This window comes from Saccopteryx bilineata, chromosome 1 (genome assembly GCF_036850765.1).
Source record: "Saccopteryx bilineata isolate mSacBil1 chromosome 1, mSacBil1_pri_phased_curated, whole genome shotgun sequence".
Classification (NCBI taxonomy): Eukaryota; Metazoa; Chordata; class Mammalia; order Chiroptera; family Emballonuridae; genus Saccopteryx; species Saccopteryx bilineata.
This window is the reverse complement of record NC_089490.1, coordinates 375091903-375097771: the sequence shown is the minus strand read 5'-3', so window position 1 is coordinate 375097771 and position 5869 is coordinate 375091903.

The following is a 5869-nucleotide window of genomic DNA, read 5'->3' as shown; positions in this document are numbered from 1 at the left end:
TAAGTGGTTTTCTTGGGCTCACTCTTATTTGTTCATATAAGCCTGTAGTGATATGAACTTCCCTCTTATCACTGCTTTTGCTGCATCCCAGAGATTCTGATATGTCGTATTGTTATTTTTGTTTGCCTGTATGTATCTTTTTTTTTTTCTGAAGCTGGAAACGGGGAGAGACAGCCAGACAGACTCCCGCATGCACTCGACTGGGATCCACCCGGCATGCCCACCAGGGGCGACGCTCTGCCCACCAGGGGGCGATGCTCTGCCCCTCTGGGGCGTCGCTCTGCTGTGACCAGAGCCACTCTAGCACCTGGGGCAGAGGCCAAGGAGCCATCTCCGGCGCCTGGACCATCTTTGCTCCAATGGAGCCTTGGCTGCGGGAGGGGAAGAGAGAGACAGAGAGGAAGGAGGGGGTGGGGGTGGAGAAGCAAATGGGCGCTTCTCCTATGTGCCCTGGCTGGGAATCGAACCCAGGTTCCCCACACGCCAGGCCGACGCTCTACTGCTGAGCCAACCGGCCAGGGCCCTGTATGTATCTTTTGATCTCTGCACTTATTTCTTCTTTGACCCACTCATTTTTTAAAAGTATTTTATTTAATTTCTACATTTTTGTGTTTTTTTTTCTCCCTCTTTTTTGCAGTTGAATTCTAGTTTCAAAGCTTTATGATCAGAAAATATGCTTGGTATAATTTCAATCTTTCTAGATTTGTTGATGTTATTTTTGTGGACCAATATATGGTCAATTCTTGAGAATGTTCCATATACACTAGAGAAAAATGTATACTCTGTCACTTTGGGATGAAATGTCCTGTAGATGTCTATGATATCCAATTGCTCTAGTGTTTCATTTAAGGCCAATATTTTTTTATTGATTTTCTCTTTGGATGAATGATCTAGAGCCATCAGCAATGTATTGAGGTCTCCAAGTATGATTGTATTTTTGTCGGTTTTTGTTTTTAGGTCAGTCAGTAGCTGTCATATATTTTGGTGCTCCTTGGTTTGGTACATATATATTAAGAAATGTTATGTCTTCTTAATTCAGTGTCCCCTTTATCATTATGAAATGACCGGTTTTGTCTCTGATTACCTTTGCTGTCTTGTTGTCAGCATTGTTAGATTTGAGTATTGCTACACCTGCTTTTTTTTGGATGTTATTTGCTTGGAGTATTGTTTTCCAGCCTTTCACTTTGAATTTGTTTTTATATCATACTTGTAGCTTAATTGTGTTTCTTGTAGACCTCATACAGTTGGATTTTCTTTTTTAATCCATTCTGCTACTCTGTGTCTTTTTATTTGTGAGTTCAATTCATTTAAGTTTAGTGTAATTACTGACATTTGAAGGTTTCCTATTGCCATTTTATATATTGCTTTCTGATAGTTTTGTATCTTGTTTGGTTCTTCTCTTTTATTTTTCTATCAATTGTTTTTGTTTGGTTGTAATCCATACTTCTTTTCTCTGTTACTTCTATTTTCAAGCCATGTACTTTTGTGTTGGTTTTTTCAGGGGTAGTTACCATTAAGTAATGGAAAGCATACATATTATGTTCATTGTAGTACATCATCTCATGAGTGCTTCTGTACTACATTCTCCTTTGCTACTGTTAATCTTTGTCCTCTCTCCCCCCCCTTTTTTGTCACAGATTAATCTTGTTTTTATTGTGATCTTGATGGAACTTTTACTTGTAGTTTTTTTGTGAGTCTGTGTGTGTCTGGTTGAAAAACCTCCTTTAGTATTTCCTGAAGTGGGCATTTTCTGGTGATAAATTTCCTCATCTTTTCTGTATCTGTGAATGTTTTTAATTCTCCTTCATATTTAAAGGATTGCTTTGATGGGTATAGTATTCTTGGCTGGAAGTTCCTCTCTTTGATTACTTTAAATATTGGGATCCACTCTCTTCTAGCTTGTAGAGTTTCTGCTGAGAAATCTGTTGATAATCTAATGGGCCTTTCTTTATATGTTGTATTCTTCTTTTCCCTGTCTGCCTTGAGAATTTTTTCTTTTTCATTGATTTGTGCCAATTTCATTATGATGTGCCTTGGAATAGGTTTGTTAGGGTTAAGATAACTCGGTGTTCTGTTTGCTTCTTGAATTCAAGGCTTTAGTTCTTTCCACAGGCTTGGGAAGTTCTCATGTATTATTTGTTTGAATATGTTCTCCATTCCATTTTCTCTCTCTTCTCCTTCTGATATACCCATTATTCTTATGTTGCTCTTCCTAATGGAGTCAGACAATTCCTATAGAGTTATCTTATTTTTTTTTAATTCATGAGTCTTTCTCCTCTTCTCTCCATAGTACCTCTAGTTGCCTGTCTTCTATGTCACCAATTCTCTCCTCTATTTGGCCTATTCTATTGGCTAAGCTTGTTACCTCGTTTTTCAGTTCATGAATTGAGTTTTTCATTTCTGTTTGATTTGTTTTCATAGTTTCAATTTCTTTGGTGAAGTATTCTTTCTGTTTATTGAATTGTTTTTTGAGCTCCCTAAATTGCCTTTCTGCATTTTCTTGTATATCCCTGAGTATTTTTAGGACTTCAATTTTAAATTCTGTCATTTAACTCCAAGGTTTCTAAACTATTGAAATTTTTTTTCTATAGATTTTTTCTCATCTATCTGAGCTATATCACTGTCTTTTGTATCCATGATACTTGATTTCTTTTTCTTTAGTGGCATTTGAGAGTGGTATTGTTAATAACACTAATATGAGTTGATTAATTTTTTTTGAGAAAATGCAGCAAAAAACTAAAAATTATTTTGAGCTAAGTGGAACAAAAATATGTAGAATGGAGGGTCTAGGTTGGGGGAGTGAAAAAGAGGCAAAAAAATGAGGCAAGAACCCACAAAATGCCACAAGAAAAAAATTTGGATCAAGAATAAAATAATTTGTTTGTAAATGATGGTCGAATGAGAGAAATAGTGTAAGAGAAAAGAAAAAAAGAAAAAGAGAAAAAAATACAGTAAAAAATGAAAATTCTATTGTATTAAGAGGCACAAAAACTATAGAATGGAGAGCCGGAGTTGGGGGAAATGCTAAAGAGATAAAAAGTGAAATAAAAAGCACACAAAATGCCACGAAGAAAAAATTGAAATCCAGAATACAGTAATTTGTTTGTGAGTGAGATTCAAATGAGAGAAAAAGTGAAAGAGAAAAGAAGAAACAAAAAGAAAGAGAAAAAAATAAGTTAAGTTTTTTGGAATGTAACACTCAGAAAAAAAAAGAGTGGAAAATGTAACACCTATGGGTAATAATGTTCAAAAAGAAAAGAAAAGAATAAAATAGAAAAAGGATAAAATGACCAAGGGGGAAGGAAAAAAAAAGATTAAAAATACAAGAAAAAATAGAAAAAGTTATAAAGTATGTGGATTTTTCCTGTTTTTTGAGAAGTTATCTTCTTCCTTTTTCTTTCTTCTCTCTCTTTTTGCTGGTGGCACCGTACCACAGGTTCTGCCCCTGTGGCATTCTTAGGCAGAGATTTGCTGTTGTGTCGCTATGGTGATGACATAAGTTAGGCCTCAGTTCCATCAATATGTGGTGCTTGTTAGTGCTTGAAGACTCCAACAATAAGAAAGTCCGTTTTCCCGGAACCTCTCCCCAAATCTCTCCTTCCTGAACTAGCACGCTGGGGACCCAGCTATGAAGTTGCCCCTGCCACTGCCTGGAGAGCAAGAGGCCCTAAGAGCTGCCAAATCTCCCCTCTATCCCCACTCAATGTAGAGTTCTGGGTAAGGCTTTGCCAGCCAGAGGTGCCAGCATAATCAGGCAGGTTTGGGAGCTGATCGCCTTTCAGGTGTCTTTCTATGAGCCTACAGGCATGTCTAGTATGCCTCAGCACTCTGCAGGTCTTCTCTCCAGAGGCTGTCTGCAAGCTGCCTGCATGCCGTTCCCTCCACCACTTCTGCAGTTCTCTTCCCCAGGAGTATGCTTTATTAGCCTGTATGGCTGGTGGAGGCACCATGCCCTGACAGGTCCAGGTGTAGGGAAGCTGGCTTTCATGCACTTCCCATGCACTGTTGTTTGGGAAGCCAGGATTATTCAGAAGCTCTTGTCACAGCCCACACAGAGGGTTGCTACTGACAGTCTCTGACCCAGCCCCTCCATCCAGGATCATGGGCACCCACGCAGGAAGCACCAGGTGGATCCACTTGCACACTGCCCATACTTGCTGCCTGAGATACCGGGAGTAAACAAGGCAACTGCTCATCCACCTCTGCCGGGGTCTGCTGCTGGCGTTAGCTCCACATGGGCTGAGCCGCGGGCACACTCTCTCCTTGACTTGAATGTCCCTGCCCTAGCCCAGCTTTTTCTGTGCCCCCAGCCCTCACTTTCACTCAGTTCTAAGTGAAATCAACCCTTGCTCAGGTCAGTGAGGAAAGCGGAATACTCTGTTCTCCGTCTTATTTCCTTCAGAGTGGATTATATACTTTATTCAGCCACCTTTTCACCCAATTGTACCTTTGTTTGATGTATGTGTATTTCAGATGCTCCTGAGATTGTTTTTCTGTCTTTAGTTGTTGAACTTGTCAAAGTTCCAGGGAGAGGTATCGGAAGCACTCCTTATGGCGCCATTTCTCTGACTTCACTCCCAGGCTGTTAACTTGTTGTTGTTTTTGTTAGAAACTATTTTTCTTTATTATTATGAATCAATCTACCCTTTTCTCTGAATAAATAATATGCTGTGGCCATAATTTGCTCTTCCCAAATTGAGATCATTGCTATGCCTCAGGAAATCTTCTCCAGTAAGTATTCTTTTTGTCATTCAGCCACAACTTAGAGTTAGAGAAGGTGGTGGGTAGAGCTGACAATCTGTGATGAGGAGGTTTGGGGGAGCCCTGTAGTGAGCTGAGTGGATTCTAGTGAATGGAGGGTCAGCCTAGTCCTGTTGAATAAGCACTGGATTTGTAGTCCAACTGTCCTTGGCATAAATTCTGCCTCTAGCCCTCATAAGCTGTGTTATCTTAAGTAATTTAACTTTCCTGAGCTTTAACTTCCACAATTATTATTTTGGAGATAACAGAACCCACTAGTGTGTTTGTCCTGGAGATTAAACAAGGTCATGCATGTTAAGAGCTTAACACAACACCTGACACATGCAAAGCCATCACAATACTTGTGATTATGATACTCATTCAGGTCAGGTGTAGGGTAGAAAGCAATCAGATTCCGATAAAGAGATATACCTTGTCTAGTTTAAAATATGCTCTGTAGTAGAGCCATTTTCCTTAAAAGATGATTCTGTCCAAACTGTGATTATACAGTGCACTGAGAAGGCAAGGGGGCTTTGGCCTGCCTATAAGTCAGTAGCTTTCCTTGCAAATGGTGGCTGGGAAATGCTTCCCAAACTCTGCTGTGACACTGACATTTGATGGTCTCTTAATAACTTTCCATTTCTTCAACGTGTTAAATCATAAACTATGGCTATTTTGTTGGTCTGTGGCAGGCCTATCTGTGATGTTGAATAATTGCTTGGCAAACAGAAGAGATTGCCTTCTATATTTAAACGTATTTATCAATCATGCCTTCCAGACACCATCTGCCCAAGAAGGGCCACAACAAGTGGAGGTCCAGAGAAGAATGACTTTGGGAGGAAGCCTTTCCCAGGAGCATAGCGCCGTCTGGCTCTAATGATTGTTCAAGGTGGATGAGGAGAGGGGAAGGGGGGATGTGTAGTCGCACAAAGCTCTCACTTGCTTATTCATCGAACACGGCAGGTGCCAGGCTGCTTTGAATTCTGCTGGCAGGCGACAAAGTGTGCCATTTTCCCTGCTAATAAGTCCTTCAACACAGGAGACATCTGTAGAAATCTTTACAGCAAGCAATAAAGGAAACATTCAATTAATATGAACCCTGAGGTTAACCTGAAACATCTCCTACAAG